This window comes from Giraffa tippelskirchi, chromosome 12 (assembly GCF_054371585.1).
Source record: "Giraffa tippelskirchi isolate mGirTip1 chromosome 12, T2T-mGirTip1v1.2.pri, whole genome shotgun sequence".
Classification (NCBI taxonomy): domain Eukaryota; kingdom Metazoa; phylum Chordata; class Mammalia; order Artiodactyla; family Giraffidae; genus Giraffa; species Giraffa tippelskirchi.
Genome location: NC_137286.1, coordinates 25,488,958 through 25,514,136, shown reverse-complemented (window position 1 = coordinate 25,514,136; position 25,179 = coordinate 25,488,958). Strand labels below are relative to the sequence as shown.

General features: G+C 38.7%; 1 protein-coding gene across 5 annotated transcripts in view; it reads left to right on the top strand.

Annotated features, from left to right (window-relative positions):
- AKAP6 (A-kinase anchoring protein 6) overlaps window positions 1-25,179 on the top strand; it is a 571,209-nt gene that overhangs the window by 238,443 nt on the left and 307,587 nt on the right. For 2 of the 5 annotated variants that reach the window (XM_081547991.1, XM_081547990.1), the window contains exon 1: window positions 22,709-23,042. The exons of the other annotated variants lie outside the window; for them this stretch is intronic. The gene's annotated coding sequence lies outside the window, so the exon portion shown is untranslated. Of the gene's footprint in view, window positions 1-22,708; window positions 23,043-25,179 lie in introns of those variants that run through there. 5 annotated transcript variants of the gene reach the window in all.

The following is a 25,179-nucleotide window of genomic DNA, read 5'->3' as shown; positions in this document are numbered from 1 at the left end:
CTGGGGAAGTACTTTCCTGTACAAGAGCTCGTGCCATGAGACCTAGTGCCAGGAAATAATTTGTAGGCATTGTTTGGTAAAGTTCATCAAACTTGCTTTGAAGCTGGCCTGTGAGACTAATCCAGGAAATCAATAGAGGGTTTTGTATTGCTCTTAAAAATCTCTAAGGGAAGAGATTTTCACAACTTTGTATGCCAATGTATCACAGACTTTGTGACCATTAAGATTCTCTCATGTAATTTAAGAACAATGAAAAAATATACACATACAAATGTTCATACATTTAAAATAACTGTTAGGGTCTGTGACATATCAAACTATCAGTAGATTCCTATAGTGTTTCCTAGAAGTAGAAAACTTCTGAAACATGGCCAGTAATCAATGTAATAAACTAAAGATCAATTTTGAGCTCGATCAGTGAGAAAACAAGCAAGATCTGACGATTAATTAAATCACTAAGAATTGAATCCTGGCAGGGGAAGGGACTTGCTATGTATTTATAGTTTACTTGTATTGTAGCACCACCTAGTGTTCATACAGATGCCAGTTATCTACAGTTTTCCTTGCCTTGCAGTTCAACAGAAACACATTCCTAAAGCATAAACTCTCGGTCTGTCAGCCAAAGAAACGCTGCTCAAACATGTCTGTAAGTTAGGAAACACAGATGGCATTATATGTTTCTGAAAAGAAGGATTATGCCTTTAGTCACCTCATTATCGGGATGGACACGTTCATTGCCATGCATATATGGCATTTTAACTCTTTTAAGCTTAATATTTATCTTTTTACTTGCTAAGAAAATAGGCTGTCGATGTTGGGAAATTACTGATTTGCTTTAACCTCAGTTGCTCTTTCAAGAGCGAATCTTTAAATGGTGAAACATCAATTCCTGCAAATATATTGATACCATATTAGGCCAGGATTAGTACTTAACACACCTCCACTCCTTTCCTGTTACTCCTGACAGAATCTTCAGGTAAAGAAGAATCTTCTGCTAAAGAAGCGACAAAACATCAAGTAGAGTACTGATGTTTAGAGCTTTGTGACCCGAAGTGTGGTCCCTGGACTGGAAGTTTAGGCAACACCTGGGAACCTGCTAGGCCTGCAGAGTCTCCTCCTGCCCAGACTTACTGAACCTGCAGCTTGACAAGATCCCAAGGTGACCTTTATGCCCTTGAACAATGCAGAAGCACAGTTTGAGAGACATAACTCCCACCCATACTACCCCCCACTGTGCTGTGAAAGATTGACTGTCCATCAAACCAGAACTAAGGACTTTTCATTATAATTTTGGATTTATTATACAGTATTTTACTTTTGGATAAAGCTAGATGATTTTCTTCTATTCTGACTCATGACTTATTCCATATAAACTGTATCATTGATGTTTGTGGGACTCACATCAGCAACTGAACAAAGAAGGCACAGTTCTTTCCTACTGAATTCATCAGCTTCATCTTTCAAGAAACATAATTAGGGAGCCATTTAAAGCAACTGAGACGAAAATTGCCAGCTCTGAAATTGTAGGGTATGCAGACGCCAACAAAATACTTAAGTTTGCTGTGATAGAGAGACTCATAGTTTGAACAGACAGTAGTAGGTGAGGCTTAAATAATTCCTGACCATTGAGGTAGAAAGAAACACTTAGAGATTGCATTATTAAAGTTGAAAATTTTAAAGGTTGAGTTTTTTTCTTAAGCCTTAATTTTATCTTATCTCTCTCTTTATTAATATACCTAGTAAATATATAGTGCAAAAATAAGATAACTTTTTTGGTTAATGTTCAGTTATCTCAAGTTTAACAAATTAACATCATTCACAAATTTGGTTAAGTTTCCTAAAGCATTTTAACCTATCTAATAATCTCAAACACCTTAGATGAATAATACCATAGACTTAGAAGCCTAACTAAACCAATCTTTCTGTGCACTTAGACAAGTTAAAAAATATAATAAACCAAACTCATAATCGTAATAAATGAGATTCTTTTATATTAAAAAATTAATCAAAATTTAATAAAATCACAGTAGGTGTGAAACATTTCAAATTAAAACTTCAAAGCAATATTATACTTCAGACTCCTTAAAAGATTTTAAAACTTTAAATAATAAACACACATTATCTCTATAATTACAAAACTTAGTACTAAATCTAGCACAAAGTACCATGCCGTATGTTATCATCTCTATACTTATTTTTACATTTCATATTTCCTAGTCACACAAATAAAGGAAGCAGAAGTTATCTGATCCATGAGCAGTCCTTTAGTCCAGTTACAGGCAGGTGTAGTGAAGTAACACATTGTGTTCCAGAATGCAAAACCTGGGGGCTGTTTTTGGAACCCATATATTATGAGCCCTCTCATACATAGTTTAAATGTTTAAATCTTCCCTGCCAGGGGTGCAATCCAAGTCTATGGCCATCAGCTGGGATTTAGTTTCACAACCCAATGCCTCACTTTTTCCTGAGGTGTAGTCTACCTTTATTCAAGTTTTATTGTAAACTCTTTCAACATTCTTTCTCCCTGTTGGAGTAGATAGAATTGTGTACCCCCTACCAGGGCTGCAGCTAACATCTTCATTGCACAGTTAACTTTAACTGAAACCTGCACCCCCATTCAGGATACAAACTGTCTTTATAGTTTCTTATCTGTTTCATCTACCTCCATTTTACCATCATTCTATTGATGTTGCCCCCTGACTGGAGTTTGGACAAGATTAAAAACACTGCCTGTGCCACTGTGTAAGTACGTGTATCAGGCATTCTGAGCTATTGACTTTTGTGCTGGCACGATTATTGTGAATAAACCAAGAAAAACAGTCCTTGTGAGATTTCTTTGAGACTTCAATATGTAGAAGCTAAGTGGCTTGTTCCTTCTAAGAAATCAGAGGTTTGAGAATGTATTGATAATTGTCCTTGTAGGTTGAGTTCTCAAGGAAGCACATTCTGAGGCTCTGAGATTTGTATGTTGGAGGCTTATTAGAATGAACCATCGGGAAAGCATCTGAGAGACGTGAGCGACATCATCCTAGCAGAGGGAGGAGTTGAACCACTGTGCTGCAGTAGAGGCCTTAGTCATTCCTATGGGGAACTCCATAGAGTTGTGCCCACTCCTTCCTTGCCATGCTTTCTACCTCCTCCCACTGAGCAGACATTGGATGTGGAGTGCTCCCAGGGAAGGATGTGACCTTGGGTGAGGCAGCTGAGGGCAAGCCCCAGGGAAGGTCTCAGCTGGAAGCAGTAAGCAGCCAACACTCCTGGCAGCTGGGGGAATAAGTGCCTTAGGCAGAATAGTGGGGGACTATAAATATTCCTATAGCTTTTTCTGTATTGTTGTTATTATTATTATTAAAGGGCTTGACCCAGAAAAGATCATGGTACTTAATTCTAAGAGCAGCAATGTAACAGGAGACTGATCTCTGTAATGCGAATGAAAATACCTCTCTTTGCTGAGAGGCATTGTGCAGAACTCATGAAAACATGGCAGTGATGTTGGCAGGGAGATGGCAATGAAGTTCTCTGAACCAACTGTCTCCTGCAGCTGTGAAAAGACACACAGCCTGGCTGCCAACTGTTGGGCTCATTGTGCTTTGGCTGCATTTAGTTCCCTCTTATGTCAACTTGCAATTCTGTGTTGAAGAAAATTGGTCTGGTCTGGCACCATCTCCATCTCTTAGCAACTGAGAGAGATTGAAACAACAGCTGGGTAATTTGATACTGGGAACTTAAAGGTTGTGAAATGGAATATAATGGCTTGTTTGTATTAAATGAAAAAAAGAGAGAAAATGATGTAACTCTAATGCTTAGAAATGTTTGGAATGCCACATGGGTTACAAAGAGTGAAAAATCTAGTTTAAACTGGTTGGACTCTTCCTCTCTCATAATGAGTAAAGTTGAGTCCAGAAGCACTCTCAAACACACATATTTGCCTAAATATTAATTCCTGTGGAATGTTGGAATTTCAATGTGAAAAAAAGTTTCCATGTTCTGCATTTATTTTCCGTAAGATTGACCTACTGCTTTCTTTATCACACATTTTAAAATAATATTTTCAATAAAACATAGATGACAGTTTAGCTTTTGGTGGGCAGTGGGAGGGGGCCCAGAGGTGGAGACAGGAGATAGTGAGGGGTGGTCCTCAGAGGCAGTGATACACTGGAAGCCTGCTTTATAGGCTGCTCACACCATCTCCAGGGCACACGCACAGCAGGTAATAAAGGAATTGTGAGTTTGAAAACTAGGAATTGAAAAGCCAAGTGCAGTTGTTGATAAAAAGTTGTTTTCCCTCTTCCCTGGGGCCAGTAAAGAGATCATCTGGTTTTCAAATTAAGAAAGCCAGAAAATACAGTGTTTGCTCTCAGAATAAGTCAAATGTCATACTTAATGAAAATTCCAAAGCAGAAAGAGAGAAAGCAAGGAGGCGGGGGAAGAAGAGATTGAAATGCCTAATTAGTGGAGTGAGCTGCTTGCTGCTTAACCTGTAGGTTCATAATTCAACATTTTGCCGTTGTTTAATAAACTTACCTGAACAAGGTTCATTGAAGGGGCATGGATTGTAGGGGAGGGGACTGAAAATCTTGTGCTTTACATGGTAGGAAACTGCCTGGTCATGTTTCTCAGGGTAACTTGTTCACCTGCTGCATATGCAGCTTTCATCCCAGCTCAGGGGGCAGAAAGCCATTGTTTTCTTTGCTTGGCTAGTGGTTTACTTCCTTGTCACCTTCTCATACAGTTGCATCATGGGTCTGCTGCTGTTAGCAACACATTGTCTTTTCATCAATACTGAAAGAATTTAATTCCTTCCCTGTGAAGCGGTTCCAATTCCTCAACAAGTGTTTGGCTTTGTGATAGGACAACTTTGAAGAAGTGAAGTAAAGATTCATTGGGAAACACAGCCCTTCTTCTTACCCATCCACTTCCTTACCGCTCAGTTCCCCCAAGACCACATCCATCCAATATACAATAAATGAAGTGGAACCATATGAAATTGCTCTTTTTGTAGGTCAAAGGCAGTTAAATGTAGGTAATTTCACATGGTTCAGCTTCTGCTATACAAACGAGTTCTCTGGTTTAAAAAAAAAAAAAAGAAAGAGTGACTATGAATGTTATCCTTAGAATTCTTGGAGGAGAGAAAAAAAGATTTCAAGGTAAACAAACGGACAGACAAACTTATTTGTAACCAAACTAAACTCCAGATGGGGCTGGCTTGTAGTTCACAAACAGAAAGAAATAGGGATTACAGCTTGGAGGAAACTATTGCTTCTCCCTGAGGGAGATGAGGGTTGAAGTTCTCTACATGGGGTATGTTTCCAGTCTACTTGATCTTTCATTTAGCTTGAAAATTCAGTTTGGTGTTTGCGCTTCACTCGTTTTCCAAAATTTGTTCTGATTCCACATCTCTGTCACACCTTTCTATATATTTATTTATCCCTCTTTGATTTGAAAGATAACAAGTATATTGATTTTTTTCAGGTGAAAACTAACTTTCCATTCATTTGGGAAGAACTTGTGCATTGGTTCACTTCCACAGCTCTAGAGCATTCGTGCTCAATTTTATATTTTTATCTGAGACATAGGAAGTGTATTTGTTTAAATTTTCTCTCTGAAAATAAAGCCAGAGCTACAGCCCGATGAGCATTATACAAAGGAAAAGAAATCTCAGTATAGTATTCTTTTATACTTTACTTTTAATGGTTAATAAATGTATAATAATCATAGTGAACTTTTATTCCCCACTTGCTATAGGCATAATAAGGTACTGTGCATGTACTATCACATTTAATCCTCATCCTATGACTTGTGTCTAGTCCTGTCTTAACGAATGAGGGAACTGAGGCACAAAGGTTAAGTTTCTCTCCCAAGGAATCAAGGTTGTTAATAGCAATGCTAAGACTGACTTTCAGACTATCTCCAGACCTACTTTCTTAATTTACTATACCATTCTGCTATCACACTGACTATACCTGATTCAGATGCAACCCTCGCCACCCCTCCACCCCCCAATTAATCGTTTTCCTTGAATGTTTTTGATGTTGGTTTGTATTTTGAAGGTGCCATTTGGACAAGGTGTCTTGAAGGATTGATGGCGGGTACATATTGACTATTCTGTGAGGAGCAAAGCTTCAAAAGGAGCATGTTGATGAATCTCCTCAGTGTGGAGATTCAAGCAAAGCCAGCTTCTGTTTGCAGCACTAGCATACAACCAGTTGCTCACTTTAATCCTTGCATCTTAATCTGTGAGCTAAATCTGCAACCAGAAATCATTTTCAGCTCTTTCAACTAGCCATAAAAATGTTTTAACACCATGTTAAACTACATAATATTGCAATTAAAACCTCTTATCCTCACCCACCAGAGGGCAGACAGAAGCAAGAACTACAATCCCATAGCCGCCAGAGTGAAAACCACAATCACGGAAAGCTAACCAAAATGATCACATGGATCACTGCCTTGTGTAACACAATGAAGCTGTGAGCCATGGCATGCAGGGTCACCCAAGATGGATAGGTAATGGTGGAGAGTTCTGACAAAACGTGGTCCACTGGAGGAGGGAGTACAAACCACTCCTATATTATTGCCTCAAGAGCTCCATGAACAGTATGAAAAGGCAAAAAGATATGACACTGGAAAATGAGCCCCTTAAGTAGGTAGGTGTCCAGTTTGCTATTGGAGAAGAGGGGAGAAATAGCTTCAGAAAGAATGAAGAGGCCAGGCCAAAGTGAAAACCATGCTCAGCTGTGGATGCATCTGGTGGTGAAAGTAAAGTCTGATGTTATCAAGAACAATATTGCATAGGAACCTGGAATGTTAGGGCTATGAATCAAGGTAAATTGGACGCAGTCAAGCAAGAGATGGCAAGAGTGAACATCGACATTTTAGGAATCAGTGAACTAAAATGGATAGAAACGGGCAAATTTAATTCAGATGACCATTATATCTACTACTGTGGGAAAGAATCCCTTAGAAAAAATGGAATAGCCTGCATAGTCAACAAGAGTCCAAAATTCAGTACTTGGGTGGAGCCTCAAAAACAACAGAATGATCTCGGTTCGTTTCCAAGGCAAACACTCAACATCACAGTAATCCAAGTCTGTGCCCCAACTGCTGATGCCAAAGAAGCTGAACAGTTCTATGAAGACCTACAAGAACTTCTAGAACTAACACCGAAAAAAGATGTCCTTTTCATTATAGGGGATTGGAATGCAAAAGTAAGATGTCAAGAGATACCTGAGGTAACAGGCAAGTTTGGCCTTGGAGTACAAAATGAAGCAGGGCAAAAGCTAACAGAATCTGCCAAGAGAACACACTGGTCATAACAAACATCCTCTTCCAATAACATAAGAGATGACTCTACACATGGACATCATCAGATGGTCGATACCAAAATCAGATTGATTATATTTTTTTGCAGCCTAAGATGGAGCTCTATACAGTTAGCAAAAACAAGACCAGGAGCTGACTGTGGCTCAGATCATCAGCTTCGTATTGCAAATTTAGGTTAAAATTGAAGAAAATAGGGAAAACCACCAGACCATTCAGATATGACCTAAATCAAATCCCTTATGATTGTATAATGGAGGTGACAAATAAATTCAAAGGATTAGATCTGGTAGACAGAATGCCTAAAAATCTATGGCTGGAGGTTCGTAACATTGTACTAGAGGCAGTGACCAAAACCATCCCCAAGAAAAGAAATGCAAGAAGGCAAAGTGGTTGTCTGAGAAGGCCTTACAAATAGATGAGAAAAGAAGAAAGTGAAAGGCAAAGGAGAAAGAGAAAGATATAGAAAACTGAATATAGAGTTCCAGAGAATAGCATGGAGAGGTAAGAAAACCTTCTTAAGTGAACAATGCAAAGAAATAGAGGAAAACAATAGAAAAAAGGAAAAAAAATAGCATGGTAAAGACTAGAGATCAGTTCAAGAAAATTGGAGACACCAAGGGAACATTTCATTGTAAAGATGGGCACAGTAAAGGACAGAAACAGCAAGGACCTAACAGAAGTAGAAGAGATTAAGAAGAGATGGCAAGAAAACAGAAAAGGTTTTATGACTCAGATAACCACGATGGTGTGGTTACTCACCTAGAGCCAGATATCCTGGAGTGTGAAGTCAAGTGGGTATCAGGAAGCATTACAACTAACAAAGTTAGTGGAGGTGATGGAATTCCAGCTGAGCTACTTAAAATCCTAAGAGATGATGCTGTTAAAGTGCTGCACTCAATATACCAGCAAATTTGGCATACTCAACAGTGTCCACAGAACTGGAAAAGTTTCATTTGCATTCCAATCCCAAAGAAAGACAGTTCCAAAGAATGTTCAAACTACTGTATGATTGTGCTCATTTCACATGCTAGCAAGGTCACGCTTAAAATCCTTCAAGCTAGGCTTCAGTAATACATGAATCGAGAACTTCCAGATGTACAAGCTGGATTTAGAAAAGGCAGAGGAACCAGAGGCCAAATTGCCAACATCTTTTGGATAATAGAAAAAGCAAGAGAATTCTAGGAAGACATCTACTTCTGTTTCATTGATTACGCTAAAGTCTTTAATTATGTGGATCACAACAAACGTGGAAAATTCTTAATGAGATGAGAATACCAGACCACTTTACCTGTTTCCTGAAAAACCTGTATGCAAATCAAGAAGCAACAGTTAGACCTGGACATGGACCAATGGTCTGGTTCAAAATTGAGAAAGGAGTACGTTACCATGCTTATTTAACTTCTATGCAGAGTACATCATGCAGAATGCTAGGCTGGATGAATCACAGGCTGGCATCAAGATTGCTGGGAGAAATATCAACAACTGTAAAAATGCAGATGATATCACTCTAATGGCAGGAAGTGAAGAGGAACTAAAGACCCTCTTTATGAGGGTGAAAGAGGAGAGTGAAAAAGCTTCCTTAAAATTCAACTTTCAAAAAAAATAAGATCATGGCGTCCAGTGCCATTACTTCATGGCAAATAGATGGGGAAATAGTGGAAACCGTGACAGATTTTATTTTCTTGGTCTCCAAAATCTCTGTGGACAGTGACTGCAGCCATGAAATTGAAAGATGCTTGTTCTTTGGAAGAAAAGTTATGACAAACCTAGGCAGCATATTAAAATCAGAAACATCACTTTGCCAACAAAGATCCATCTAGTCAAAGCTATGATTTTTCCAGTAGTCATGTATGGATGTGAGAGTTGGACCATGAAGAAGGCTGTGCACCGAAGAATTGATGCTTTTGAACTGTGGTGCTGGAGAAGACTCTTCAGAGTTCCTTGGACAAAGTGAAAGTCACTCTGTCATGTCCAACTCTTTGTGACCCCATGGACTATACAGTCCATGGAATTCTCCAGGCCAGAATACTGGAGTGGGTAGCCTTTCCCTTCTCCAGGGGATCTTCCAAACGCAGGTCTCCTGCATTGCAGACGTGTTCTTTTCCAACTGAGCCACAAAGGAAGCCCTACAGCAAGGAGATCAAATCAGTCAATACTAAAGGAAATCAACCCTGAATATTCAGTGGAAGTACTGGTGCTGAATCTGAAGCTCCAATATTTTGGTGACCTGATGGGAAGAACTAACTCATTGGAAAAGACCCTGATACTGGGAAAGATTGAAGGCAGGAGGAGAAGGGGACGACAGAGGATGAGATGGATGGATGGCATCATTGACTCAATGGATATGAATTTGAGCAAACTCCGGGAGATAGTGAAGGACAGGGAAGCCTGAAGTGCTGCATTCCATACAGTTGCCAAGTGTTGGACATGACTTAGTGACTGAACAACAGCAGTTTTGTAATTATTATCTAGTTTGTGCCTTTATATTGTGCTATTTCTATGCTGAAACAAAAGTTCAATATATTGTTCTTAAACATACTTATATTTATATTCTGGCATCTTACAATGTATTTATCAATTCAACAAATATTGAGAGCCTACCATATGTCAGGCATTCATCCTTGGCATAGCAATGACAAAACTGACAAAAATTCTGACCTCAAGCACTTAACATTCTTGCAGTGATTAGTTTTTTAAAGGGTTATCAACAGAAGGGGAGGGAAGGAGGGTGTGTCTATAGAAGCAGCTCCTTAGATTGGGTTGAGCGGCCTAGGGAAAAATCATGGGGCCTCCTTTTTTAAGAGCCCAAACGTCAACTCAGACTGTTCAGACTAGAGCAAACAGCAAAATGGGGGCTGGAAAAGGTTTCAGTTGAGCATCCTTTGTGTAAATTACCTCAAAGATGCATTGTATTAAGATACTTGAATAGAAGTCTAAGTCTCCTACAGGATTTTAGCCTTCTTTCTCATATCTAGAATTTAATCTAGATATATTTTAATTTTGTAGATGAAGATTAAAGCTATTAGATGTTGGACCCCAAATTGAGGATCATTCTGAATCAGAGAGTTAAAAATAATAGAAAGAAAAAAAATTCCATACGTAGAAGCAGATGAAAAAGGAAGTTGAGGGTGGGGTTCACAGTTTTCCCAAGGAGTGGCTTAGACTGGCTGGTTGAGGCTCAGCTCCAAGGCAACTTGGCTGCCATATGTGTGTGCCTGTCTGTCCTGACAAACTTACTTAGTGCTGCAATTCAAGACAAGTGTGTATCACAGACTTGCAAAAATGCCTTGTGGCATATTTACTACTTTGGTTCCCAAACTCAATTTAGTCAGATCTTTTCAGTAACAAAGCATTTTTATTTATAGCGATCTTGCTACATATGAAAGACAATTTAGAGTGGTGGTTAAGGGAGTTGATTCCTGGAGCCCAACTGTCTGGGTACAAATTCCAGCCCCACCTCTTACACAGCTACAAAAGGCAGTTCACTATGCCCCATTTTCCTTTTCTGTAAAATGGTGATCATAATAATAGCATCTACTTCATAGGATTGTAATGAACATAAATTAAATAGTATCTGTGAAATGCTTAGAATGATGCCTGGCCATAATAAGTGCCATACGAATGTAGCTATTATGATGAGAGTCTTAGATTTGTCAGTCAGTAGGCATTGCCTGGCTGGGGTTTAGCATCCACAGTGAATCTTTCACATAGCTGGACAAGACAGATCTAGTGGGCATCCCATCCAGTCCTAAATGCCAGAAGGAAATACTAAGAGCAAAAACATTTACTGAGCATTGCCATGTATGGAGTTTTGGGCTTTCATATTTAGTGATTAAGAGCCAACATCAGTGAATGTTGATGCCAAGAAACATATTACACACACATACACACACACATACATGCACACACGTGTACCTGAAAGCCAAGTTCCTATGTGATTTTTATCAAATGTTACAAGAAGACCTTACACTCAGATCTGTGAAACCAAGGGACAGATGTTAGGGAAGCTGAGGGTCCTTCTGCTAAACAGATGACTAAAGAGTTAAGTAAGTGAATTGTGAGGAGGAAAATTCCAGGCTGCAAATGGAGTCAAGATGTGAAGCAGCAGCAGTTAAGCTAATACACCATGATGATGGAGATTAAAGATGAACTGAATATCCTCAGAGGGAAAGCCAAACGAGACAGAAGACACATCAGAGGAGACCTCTGCCATCAGAAAACGCAAAAATGTAGTTTGATGTCAGAAAGAGATAATTATCATGTGGAAACTAGATTTAGCCTGAAGTATACGTCTGCCCAAGGTGCAGGTCAGAAAAAGAAGGTTTACACCAGGGTAGGTTTTATGCGGAGAAACCAGGACACACAAACTCCACTGTGATGACTATGTATGAAGAAAGCTGGTTATGACTCCTTCAGTTGGGAGATGGCTACACAAGTGGAGGAAGAGCAAATAGTTGGATTAAGATAGAGAATGAAAGAGTGGCATGAGCAAGGCTTCTTGGTGTAATGGAATTCATCATTCACCATGAACTCCTGATTTCTGCTATGTTGTCTTTGGTTCAGAATACAATTAGTATCCAGGAGGGAGGAGCTAGTCTCAAGTTAAAGTGTTGAGGGAAAATACAGTGGGAGGAAGGAGGAGATGGGGCTGCCCACTCCTATTTCTAAGAGAATTTGACTTGTTCAAGGACCCCCAGGAACATGAGGAAAATACTTTCTGAGAAAGAAATGCCATTCAGTTTAGACTTAGGAACATGTAACTTATATCAGGGAAATACCCCTTCCCATTTTGATTGGTTTTTGGCATTGCATACGATTCCTTTTAAAAATCACTTCTATTATTTCCCCTTGATTATAACAGTAGCACATATTCTTATAAAAATGAGGAGAAAATAAAAATCACCTCTGGCCCACTAGTGATACCCACAGTAATCATTCTTGATATATTTCCCTTTCCCAGTTTTTACTTACATGTGTACAAAAACTGGACTTTGACTCTGTCACAATTTTATATGTTGTTTTTTTTAACTTAATATAGCCTGAACACTTTTTGTACCATATAGGTGGGCGGGCACGTATGTTTATGTTTTCTCACAACTCCTGTGCTCAGGGGTTTATCAAGTTCTTTACCTTCTTCATGCCGGCACTGTGATTGTTTAGTCCTTGTGAGGCCAGTCTGGGATTTGCAGGGTGTCTTGAGCTGTGAGAGGAAAAAAACAATCTTTTTGTAAATGTAAGAGCATTGGACCTTGAAGTTGAGGTTTAGATCTCTTAATATTCTTCCTTTGAGGAGCATGTTCTGACTAAATGTATATTCACATTTCAACAAATTCAAACAAATGATAGACAGCTGTTGGTTGAGAGAGAAATATTGGCTGCTGTGTCAGGTGTTTAAAAGAAAGAAGCAGCTGAACATAGCCACAGCTCAGAGAATGCTGGAGTCATATTTTAAGAGAAAAAAATTCACAACTGACCTGAATACGAAATTCTCCTGTGTGGGCTCTTGTATTAATGAATGATCTGTATTAAGTCCTGAAGTCTTGTAATTGAAATAATAACACAATATGAAAAATCCAAAGGGCTTCTTCTTAAACATTTGTACTCCATTCAGGGTCAAGGTGCCCATTCATAGGTGGTCATGCTTTTTGATGTTGAATTTATTTCCATAATTTGTAGATATTTGTGTAAACTGACTCACATAGCAGTCAGAAAGGAAGGAATGGTTTTGTGATTTATAAACCCATATAGAACCCAAATATTAAAGAAATCTATTTTCATTTATTGTTTGAATTTAGGTGTCGCCATGGTAGGCATGGTTTGGTAGGTAGAGCAGTGTGAGATGTGCTCTTAGAAGCCGGAGTTCACTACACTTTTACTCAATCAGCACGGGTCTGATTCTTTGTATTCCACCTCAGCCTCTACCCCATCTTCTCAAGCCTGAAGAGTCCAGTGACCCAGGAAAGTATCAAATTGGTTTCCTTGTTGCTTCAGCACACAGAAGATTAGTTCATATTTACAAATTCGTATATGGTAAAGATACTTTGAAAGTATGAAAAAAAAAATTTCCTGATATGTAAGATTGTTGTGAAAAATCAAACAGATAAATAAGAATTCTCCTATAATATTTTTTGAGATAACCTCTGTGGACAACTTGGTATATTTTTCTAGACTTTTAGTCCAAATTTATATTTATATTATATAATTTTAAAAACATACTGGCTAACATTACAAACATGGTATGTGCATGGTATGTAATGTTTGTAACATTACAAACAAACATTAGTTAGCTTACTTCACATAATATTTTAGGATCACTTTTTGTGTCAATATTATAAACATCTATTTTATTTGTTCTACTTTGTTTATTGATTAACCTGTGATTAGATAATGCATGCAAATTACAAAATTGTAAACACTGATGCCTCCCTCCTACCCTTATTATCCAGCCTCACAGTTCTCTTCTCCAGAGGCAATCATTGCTATCAATTTAATATAGACTCTTCCAAAACAAATATAAGCTGCATTAGTCCCTTCACTACACAAACAAGCAGTAACATAGCCCAGCCTGAAAGAGGAAGAACTCTTCCTTGACTTGTACATTCCCTTTCAGCTACCACCTTGCTTCTCTGTTCCACTTACAGCAGTGATACTTGAAAAGTTGTCTCCAATTACTGTTTCCAATTCCTCTTCTCCCACCCTTTGATAAACTCACTGCTGCAGTATCCATTTTCATGCTGTATTTAAGCAATGTGGGGTTATAAAGGCCTGGCCCTGCATTACAACTTTGGACAATTTGAAGGGTATTTTCAGTTTCAGAGTTCCGTGTGGGGTGGACGGATGCATTAGTTGAGACTGCTTTACAGCCCACCTTTCCCCAGCTCTGCCTGCTTTCTTCCCCTTCCTCAGGAGTTCACCCTAAGAACACGTGAGCATGCTAAGTTGCTTCAGTCGTGTCCAACTCTTTGCAACCCCATGGACTGTAGCCCACCAGGTTCCTCAGTCCATGGGCTTCTTCAGGCAAGAATACTGAAATGGGTTGCCATGCCCTCCTCTAGGGGATCTTCCTGGCCCAGGGGTCGAACCCACATCTCTTATGTCTCCTGCATTGGCAGGTGGGTTCTTTACCGCTAGCATCACCTGCCCTGAAAAACTTCCAGGATGCTAATCTTCATTGTGGAGTCTGCTTCCCAGCACACCATCCTGTAACCCCCGTCCAGTGGTTTTCCATCTCAAAATAAGAGCCTGAAGTCCTCACAGTGGCAGTATGTATCCCTCCTCCCACCCACCCCACCCCTCCCAGCAACCTTCCTGGCTACATCTCCTACACTCTTCCCTTCGTTCTGTTCTCATTAGCTGTTCCCTAAATACACTAAGCACACTTAATACTCCTGAACCTCCACACTTGCTCTCTGACTTCCTGAGATATACTTCCCCCAGATGCCTTCCTGTCTCCCCCTCATTTCCTTGATGTCTCTGTTCAAATATCACTTGATCAGAAATTCTTTCCTGACCACTCTAGATAAAGCAGCACCCCCACTGCCAGCTTTGTGCTCCCTATTCCCCCTGTTTTATTTTTCTATTCCTCCAAAGCACTTATGCTGTATGTTTTTTCTTATTGTCTGTCTTTTTCTCGTTTGTCCTCTGATATTTTCCAAGAGCCTAGAAAAGTGGTTGGCACAGAAAATAGGTTCAAGTAATATTATGGATGTATGAATAACTATTCATTTTATTTTTCATGCAAATGTTGCAACCTTTACATAAATGTTTTGCACATATGAGAACAGCACATACCTTGGAGAACATTTCAAACCAAAATAACAACCTGCATAGTTTTGTACTATATGTATAAACACAATTTATACCATCAGTCCTCTATTAATGGGTTTTTATGTTATTTCCAATACAGAAATGAATAACTTCATAATGCTGTCTTCCATTATGTGAGTATATCTTCAGGAAAAGAATCTTTATAATTGTAATTTGCTGGTCAAAGGGTATATAATTAATATTGATAGTTGTGATAGATATTACCAAATAATTTTCTATAAATCTTATACAAGATTATATTCTCACCAGCAGGATATGAGTGTGTCTCTTTCAACACATGTTAATTCTTTCATAGTGCTCATCTGATAAATGAAAATGGTATTTCAGTGTAGTTTTAACTTTCAATTCTTTGTGTGTGTGTGTGTGTATGTAATAAAGTTTTATTAAAGTATAGAAGAGATAGAGAAAGCTTCTGAAATAGACATCAGAAGGGGACAGAAATAGTGCCCCTTTGCTAGTTTTTAGCAAGGAGTTATATACCTATTAGCAAGCTGCTAATTAGAGAAAGGAAATGCCTCAAAACTGAGAGAGTTGCATCAGGCCCCTCACCCACAACATGCATTTTGAGATAGCACTGGCACAATTCTCTTATGTGTGAGGTTTAATATCTTTTTATATATTTAAAACACAATCATATTCTTCTTATACTAATACCTCTTCTATAAACTTTGTTGGGTTGTCCCTATAATGAAACTTTTCTTAAACCAAAGATTCAAGTTTACCTTAGGGTCCCAATATCATTTGTTGAATAAATGATCTTTTCCCCACTTATACCAACTTCATCACAGTTATGTTTCTAGCTTTATAGTTCCATTTATCTATTCACATATGAAGTACTACATTGCTTCATATAGTACAGTTTTATACTATATTTCATTAGTTATCTGGGTTTTTTTGTCCAGTTGCTGTGTTGTGTCTGACTCTTGGCGACCCCATGGACTACAGCATGCCAGGCCTCTCTGTCCTTCACTATCTCCTGGAGTTTTCTCAAACTCATGTCCATTGAGTCAGTGATGCCATTCAACCATCTCATCCTCTGCCGCCTGTTTCTCCTCCTGCTTTCAATCTTTCCCAGCATCAGGGTCTTTTCCAACAAGTCGGCTCTTCGCATCAGGTGGCCAGAGTATTAGAGCTTCAGCTTTAGCATCAGTCCTTCCAATGAATATTCAGGCTTGATTTCTTTTAGGATTGACCAATTTGATCTCCTTGCTGCCCAAAGGGCTCTCGAGAGTCTTCTCCAGCACCACAGTTCAAAAATATCAATTCTTCAACACTCAGCCTTCTTTATGGCCCAACTCTCACATCTGTACATGAGTACTAGAAAAGTCATAGCTTTGACTACATGGACCTTTGTTTGCAAAGTGATTTCTCTGCTTTTTAATAAGCACATTAAAAAGGTTTGTTATAGCTTTTCTTCCAAGGAGCGACATCTTTTAATTTCATGGCTGCAGTCACCATCCACATTGATTTTGGAGTCCAAGAAAATAAAATCTGCCATTGTTTCCATTTTTTCCCCATCTATTTGCCATGAAGTGATAGCACTGGATGCTATGATCTTAGCTTTTTGAAAGTTGAGTTTTAAGCCAGCTTTTTCAGTCTCCTCTTTCACCCTCATCAGGAGGCTCGTTAGTTCCTCCTCACTTTCTGCCATTAGCACGGTATCATCTGCATATCTGAGGTTGCTGATATTTCTTCTGGCAATATTGATTCCACTTGAGATTCATCCAGCTTGGCATTTCTCATGATATACTCTGTATATAAGTTAAATAAGCAGAGTGACAATATACAGACTTGATGGACTCCTTGTCTCTCAGTTCAGTTCAGTTCAGTCGCTCAGTCATGTCCGACTCTTTGCGACCCCATGAACCGCAGCACACCAGGCCTCCCTGTCCATCACCAACTCCCAGAGTCTGCCCAAACCCATGTCCATCGAGTCAGTGATGCCATCCAGCCATCCCATCCTCTGTTGTCCCCTTCTCCTCCTGCCCCCAATCCTTCCCAGCATCAGGCAGGGTCTTTTCCAATGAGTCAACTCTTCGCATGAGATGGCCAAAGTATTGGAGTTTCAGCTTCAATACCAGTCCTTCCAATGAACACCCAGGACTGATCTCCTTTAGGATGGACTGGTTGAATCTTCTTGCAGTCCAAGGGACTCTCAAGAGTCTTCTCCAACACCACAGTTCAAACCTCAAACTAAAAGAAAAGTTCTGAAAAGAATGATATTTTCAAAAATTCCCTGCCTTTCTAGCATATTTTTCCAGTTAAAATTAAAATCGGCTTATTTGGTATGAGATTTTCTGTTGTTTTTTTATTAGTCTTATACTGCTTTAGAGATGAGTTTTAGAAGAATTGGCATCTTCATAATCTTGAATCTTCTTATGCAAGAACATAGTATGTTTCTTTAGCCATTCACGTCTTGCTATCAGTGTATATTTCCTTTTAAAAATTGCGCTCTCTCTCTCTCTCTCTATGTGTGTGTGTGTGTGTGTATACACACACACACATATATATACATGTACACACACACACACACATATATATATTTGATTTGAGAAACTTTAAAGCAAACATCTGACTTATTATTACCTATCTTAAACAAAAGTAGAACTTTTTTAGGAATATAGAATCATCTCACATACTCCCTCTGATCTCTGCCCCTTTGTCCCTTCAGAAGTATCCAGCATTCTGACTTTATGATAGTCATTTTGTTGCTTTACAGTTTTGCTGCCAGGTAAGCATTTCTAAATAACACTTTAGTTTTGCCTGCTTTTGAGCTTAAAATAATCATGCTAGATATATTCTTTTGTATCTAACTTCCTTTGCCAAAAATATGTCTATGTGATTTATCCATGACTGTGGCCATTTTAGCAATTTTTTTTCTGAATAGAGATCTTCCTATTATTTTTCACACTTTCATTTTCAAACATTAAATTCAAACATTCAAACAATATTGCTTTCCTGGAATGAATCCAACTTTGTCATGATATATTCTTTTTTTACATTTTGCTGGATTCCTTTTTGAGGACTGGCCTATTTCTGGCTTACCTGTACTCTTCTGGAGTGGTTCTTTAGAGGTTCTCCCTGGAAGCCTGATTTTTTGTTTGTTTGTTTTGGTTTATTTTTATTTTACTTATTTATTTATTTATTTTACCATGGCTCCTCCTGCTTGCTGCATTCTGAGCTCCAGTTTTTGTCCCTCCAGCACTGAAAACTGCTAGAAGTTCAGCCCAGCTTCTCAACCTCTTAGTTTTGCTTACAACTCTGCAAAGGCCTTAAAGGGGAAAATGGTGCCATATAGCTTTCTCTCTCTGAATTTCTATTCTCTGTAAAATCTTAGGTTCTCAAGTCCTTGCTGCCTTGGAAATTCTCTTATGCCTTCAAACAGATACTTTTTTGTTCAGCTTATCTAGTTATGCTCAGTGAGAAAGGTTGGTCTGCACAGGCTAGTCTGCCATAACCAGAACTATAAATCCAGTAATGATAAAAATTGAAGTTTAAGATGATGTCAAAGTATAATGGTTTGTTATCAGGGAATGGTAACTATGATTTATGTCCATGCCTCTGGGAACAACAAAGGTAGGACACACTACCTCAGATACCAAGAATGTCATTTAGTGTTCTGTGGGATGTGAAGGTGATCTGGCTGTGACATTTGTCATTCCAGGCTCATTCTGCTCCTCTCAAAGCTAGGCGACATCTCCTTTCTGCATAAACACTTCGTATGTATCCCATTAGATACCTCCTCCTGGGTTACTCAGTTATCCGTGCCAGGAAACAAGGAATTACCCTTGCTCAACATCTCTGCTTCTGTACCTACCATGTCCAACTGGTTGCCAAATATTGTCCATTATATTTCCCTATTGTTTCCATAATATGTTCACTCTTTTCCATCCCCTCTGCCTTTTTCATCCAATTATCCCAATTCTTTGTCTGAGTTACTGAAAAGACCTCTATTCTTACTCTCCAATTGAAACATGGACTGATCCTTCTAAAATACAGATCTCACCTAAGCTTTGCTGCAGTGCTTACAATCCATTGATAGCTCTCTATAACCCATAAGATAAAATTGTATCATTATACCTATCCCCTCACATCCCTCCACCCCCCTGCAGCAAATCCTGAAGACAGGTACTGTGTTCTGTGGGGTTCTCATGGACCTCTGCCCTCACATAAGGACTACCTCTTTCTAGCATGTGACTGGAGCAAATGACAGCTTCTCTGGACCATGGCTATGGTAGTTCTTCCTCTATCATGAGAGGAAATTGAACCAGATTTCCAACTCCAGTGACTTTGTGATTGTGAATCATTGCTTTAAAGTGTGTTATGTGTGCCTTTAAAAATGAAGCTTATTTTTATAGCTACACCCATATCTAGGTTATAAATACTATATAAAGAGTAATATCAAATATCCATCGTGCAGTTCTTCTGTAACAACAATTGATTTTATCTGCATGGATTTGTGACTCAAATAGGAAACTAAATCATGACTTAATTGAATTATTTTAATTGAAGTCCTCCACCGTGAAAGGCCCACAGAAGCCCCTCAAGATTAAGGTGTACTGCAAGCTGTATCCTTGACATCCCTTCCTCTGGGCGGGCCTGCGGTGTGACAAATGTTTCCATCTCTTGCCTCTTTGCCTACTCCCACCCTTGTATGCTAGGCTCTTCTGCTTCCAGGTATTCTCATCAGATACTCTCTCTCTTTGAATGCTTCCCCACAGAGTCTGTGTCTGCTTCTTTCTTACTTGTTCTTTGGGACTCTGCTTTACCTCACCTCTTTTAACTGGCTTCTCTGTCTTATTCTGACTAGGGTGCCCATTTTCACCTTCCTGTTCTCATGACACTCTCTGCAGATACCACCTCTGTCTCAAACAGCATCGTGATTATTTACTTACCTATTTTTCTAAATTCTAAGTTCCTTGAGGATCGGGGCCATGGTACTTTCATTTTTAAAATTCTGAGGGCTGAGCACAGAACTTACTATATAATGGATATTGAAAAAATAATTTATATTTAAATGAATGAATATATTTCTCAATGAGAGCCACTAAAGAAATGCGTTTCCCTTATCTGAATTTTAGAAGAATCTCTTTTATAGATTTGTCAGATGTCTCTATTGGATGATCTGTTAATCTGTCTATGTATCTACTTCTGGTGTGTGCCAGAATGATAGAAAGTTGTTTGGATGCTTCTTAAACTTGCTGAGAAGTATGTAAATTCTCAAATAAGTATAGCTTTTATCCAGTGTTAATACTTGGTTCTGGTCAGAAAATCTTGTCTTGATTTTGTCATCTTTCTTATTTTGTGCTGGCAAGCGCTGACAGCTATTTAAATGAGAATTAAAAATAGCACTCTGTGAAGTGCATGTTCCTTTTTTTGCTGCCAGGATATAACTGACCACAGAACTGGGGTTATCTCTCTCTCTCTTAAAAAAATTGCACAGGTTACACTGTCAAGTTCTAGATAAAAATCTGTGATGAAAAAAATAACTCCTAAGAGATATTTCAGTGGTCCAAATACTTTTCATGAGTCCTAATAGAAAATATGCTGTTTTTCCTCATTCTTGAAAGATATTTGAAGAATTTAAAGATTAAAGTGTAGCCATGATAGCCTGTGATTCATCCATGCTATGAACTGGCCTTGACTGCTGGGCTTCCCTTTCTGCATCATCATCACAAATGGAAGAACCTCAGATTGTGGGAAGTGGGAGCTGGGGTGCTGGAGAAAAAAGGTAATTGCATTCAGAGAGGGAGCTGTGTGAAAAAGCCTTTGGCTTTGGGAAAGTAGATTCTTATTTATCACTGGCAGTAATTGACTAGAGCAGGCCTGGCTTAAGACTAGAACCCAGGAATGGGCTCTAAGAACACTTTTACTAATATTAAAGATTTGACGTGTGGTTATTCATTTGTTTGCTCCTTCATCAGTCATTCAGTTTTATAAGAGTCTGTGTGACATCTATCATGCCATCTCAGAGCTGCTGGTCACCCTAAACTAACAATATCTCAGGAGAGTATAAATAGAGTAAGTGGCTTGTTGAACCCAGAAGCAGGCCATGAATGCTTCAGTAATTCTAGAACACCCCATCCAATTCATTCATTCAGCAAACATTCACTGATATCTGTTAAGGGCCCAGTGCTGATTTAAACCTGCTCTGCAAAGATGACTGTGATACAGGAACTGCCGACTTGAGTTGCCTGTTTGGGGAACTAGGAAGGAGGTAATAAGACCATTGAAAAAGCACTGAGGAGGGGGCATTAAGCCAGCTGAGGGGAGTCATGTGGCTTCCAGAGGAGATGACCAGTGAGCTGACTGTCAAGAGGTTTGAGAGAGCAGTTGCCAAGGAAAGAGATGAGAGTTTTAGACTTAACCCAGTTTGTTCTGTCTCTTTAGGGAGTCCATGACTAACCATTCCTAACAGATTTATCAACCCTTATATTTAACCTTCTCTTAGAATGAGGTTTGACTTGGCTTCTCAGGTGGCTCAGTGGTAAAGAATCTGCCTGCTAATGGTAGATGCAGAGACGCAGGTTTGATTCCTGGGTTAGGAAGTTCCCCTGGACGAGAAAATGGCAACGCACTCCAGTATTCTTGCCTCGGAAATCCCATGGACAGAGGAGCCTGGCCAGCTACAGTCCGTGGGGTCACAAAAGAGTTGGATACAGCCGAGCATGCAGAATGAGGTTTGACTAATTCTTTCTACAAGTAGTTCTCAGCAAATCTCCAGCTCAGGAAATTCTTCTTGTGTCTAATTTATATCCATGCCTTCCTGGGAATTCAAGTTCTCTCTTTGAGTTCTGACTTTTGTGGAAACCATGAGAAGGATGTTGATGAGGAAGTTGAAACGTTTGTGGATTTATCTCATATTGCCTCTGGAAGACAAAATATTCACTGCTGCATGGAGGAATTCACTGGTAAGGAGACACAGCACAGTTTCCTTCTACTGTTTTTCTGCTTTATATCTCCCATGAGATAGAGTCTGCAAAATGGTTATATTAACCAGTAGGTGGAGTACTTTATTAGAAATAGTAGAACTTAGTAGCTATGTATTAGTTTGTAGAGGGGAACTAACTTTAATAATTATGAAAAATTTTTAGAGTATTTTATATTTATAGCTTTCTGTAAGAGATCCTGGGAGGGAATTGGTAATCTTGATTAGATTCGGGGTAGTTTATTTTTGCTAGGACTTCTTGTGAAATGACAAGCCATGTGACTAAATACTGCCAGTGAGAACTCAAAGTTGTTTTGTCCAATCCGTCTGTTGAATTATTGTTCTTCGTAATGAGTCTAAGCTTTCTGTGGGTATTAAAAGATAGGTGAATAATTTCAGTGTTTCTCCTCAGCTAAAGTAAAAATCCATATAGTGGGGTGTCGAGGAAGCGCTGCACACAGATTGTAAGCTTCTCAAATGAGCTTTCTATTGTAACCAAGCAACTGTCACATTAGACTCCCCCTCGCCATCAGCTTACATTCCCTGAGAACTTAGGTCAGTGCCTAAAATAACCCTGCTAATTGTGAGGGGCACATGTGGACTGAAATTCCAGTTAGCAGTCTGGGAGCTGAGGGACTGAGGATTTGAAAGTGTACTATAGTTAACAGTTCACAGCACGCCTCTAGGCAGTAGGCCCAAAAGCCTCTAAGTGTTCAGGTATGGAAAGAAAGTTATGTATTGTGCTTTATCGTCTCGGTGTGTAAAGCTGGTTAGCCAGTGACAGCTGATTAAAGACCAAATCTACTTGAGTTACAAGATCTGGGCTTCCAGTGCCCTGCTTTCAACCTGTTGGTCGGTGATGGAGTAACTGACAGAAGCGGAGGGCTCGGCCGAGGGACATGAAACTTCCGCAGCCTGTGTAGGATCCACAGTACTTTGGTCCTCTTCTTGCAGCGCAGTTCAGGTAGGCTGTTGTTTACATGGAATTCTTTATAAGTTGGACAGAGGTCATAAAACTGTTCAATTCAGAGTTGGACAAGAGATCTCAAATGTCTCTTCTGCACACAGCGTGTCTGTATTGATGGGTACTTAATTTCACTCCCTTCCTTGATATTTTGCAAATCAAAGTCTTCATTTTCTCACTCAAGTGCATGAAAATTCTAGGACCTAACAGAGACTGATGGAGTTTAGACAAAGTTCAGTTTGCCTGGAATATGATGAAATGCCTCTTTAAAAGTTACCTTCCTCTTTCCTGTTTGATTTCCCTTATTCTAGGTCTAAAAGACGGGGTTTTATATTTTTGAGAAACAATGGGAGAAAATGTTGTTAGTAGTTTTAATATATTTTAAAACCCTTAAGAGGGTCTAGGTTTTTATCTTTAAGATGAAAATCAACACTTCTCTGATCCAAATAATCTCAGCCTTCTGTTTGTTCCCTGTATCAGTGCAACTAATGTAAAATGCTGCAGTATTTGCTCTTCTTACTCCAGTGTTGACCTACATTATAAAGTATCAAGTTTAATTTTGGCTTCCAAATATCTGGCACATAAAATAAGTATGTAAATGCTGGAAGGGATGCTTTGGAACTTGCGCCCGAGTGGGATGATCCAGAATTTATTCAAATTAATGCATATACCTCATATCACATGACAGACATATTTCTGAAACATATGTGCAAGCAGCATTCTGTAATTGGAATAATTTAACACATACTTCAATAGCTGATCACTTTTAAGGAGACTGTACATAAAATGAATAAGAAGTTATAATTTAAACTGTGGTTAGGTGGTTCTATTTTGAGCATCAGGATCTTAAATTGAGATCACAAATGTTGCATAAACCTGGATAAATTTCTGAGAAGCAAAAACTGTGTTTTCATTATCAAGAAACATTTAGGTATATGTATATGATCACACAAAACCTTTTGGGTATCCCTAGAAGAATGTCTGTGTGGTTTTGGATTTGGGGGGTGACCTATTGGATATATTGGATATTAAATCATGACCTTGGTGGGTAAAGATTTTCTAGAGACAAGGAGTGTAGTCTGAGACTTAAACTAAAAAATAATTGTTGAAAAAAGTATTATCCTGCTTTTTGTGCATTCTATTTAATAACCTTGCAAAGCTGAAATCTTATTGCTCTTCTAACATTGTATCTATTGCAGTCTCAAGAATTATTAGCTTGAACAATATGCATTTGCCAATATTTGATAATTTTAGACCTGTAAAAATATCAGTTTTGTGTGGCTTATTCTAAGTGATTTTTGAACATTAACTCATGTTGATGAAAGTTTAGCCTTAAATCCCCAACAATAACAGCAAGAGTGAAATATTTTCCCAAAATGTGAGAGCTATCTCATTAAAAGTATAATCACCAGGGTTACTTCTTATGAATATATTTAGTATGTATGCGCTCTATCTTTTTTGAATTCTTAGTTCCTTTGTCTAGAAGAACTTACTGTCCATGCTGAGCGCTGCCTGTGGTGTTTGTCAAGCCTCGTGACTGACAGCGCACATCCTCAGTGGCTGAGAGTTGCTATTTAACAGTGTTTGGGATATCTTTGAGAAAATTCACCTTTGGTAGTTAGTCAATGACCAAATGTATATTTTAGTTTCAGGGTTTCTCTACGTGTACTTTCTCAGTGCTCTTCTTTTTCTGACTTCCTATGATGCAATCTGAGATCACTGATTTGATACACTTCTTGTATAGGTGTTTAATGCTATAAATTTTCTCCTCAGTACTACTTTAGCTGCAACATAAGAATTTTTATAGGTAGTATATTTATTTTTATTCTTTTAAAAATGCTTTCTAATTTACTTTATGATTTCTTCTTTAACTCATCAGTTATTTAGAAGTGTATTACTTATTTCCCATGTATTTGGGGGATTTTTCAGAGGTCCTTTTGTTATTGTTTTTAAGTATTCTAATTTAATTTCATTGTAGCCAAAGAGCATAATTTTTATGACTTGAGTCTTTTAAATTTTATTGAGACTTGTTTTATAATTATGACCTATCTTGGTAAACATTCCACGGACACTTGAAAAGAATTGTATTCTACTCTTAGTTGAGAAAGATTTATAAAATCAGTTAGGTCAAGTTGGT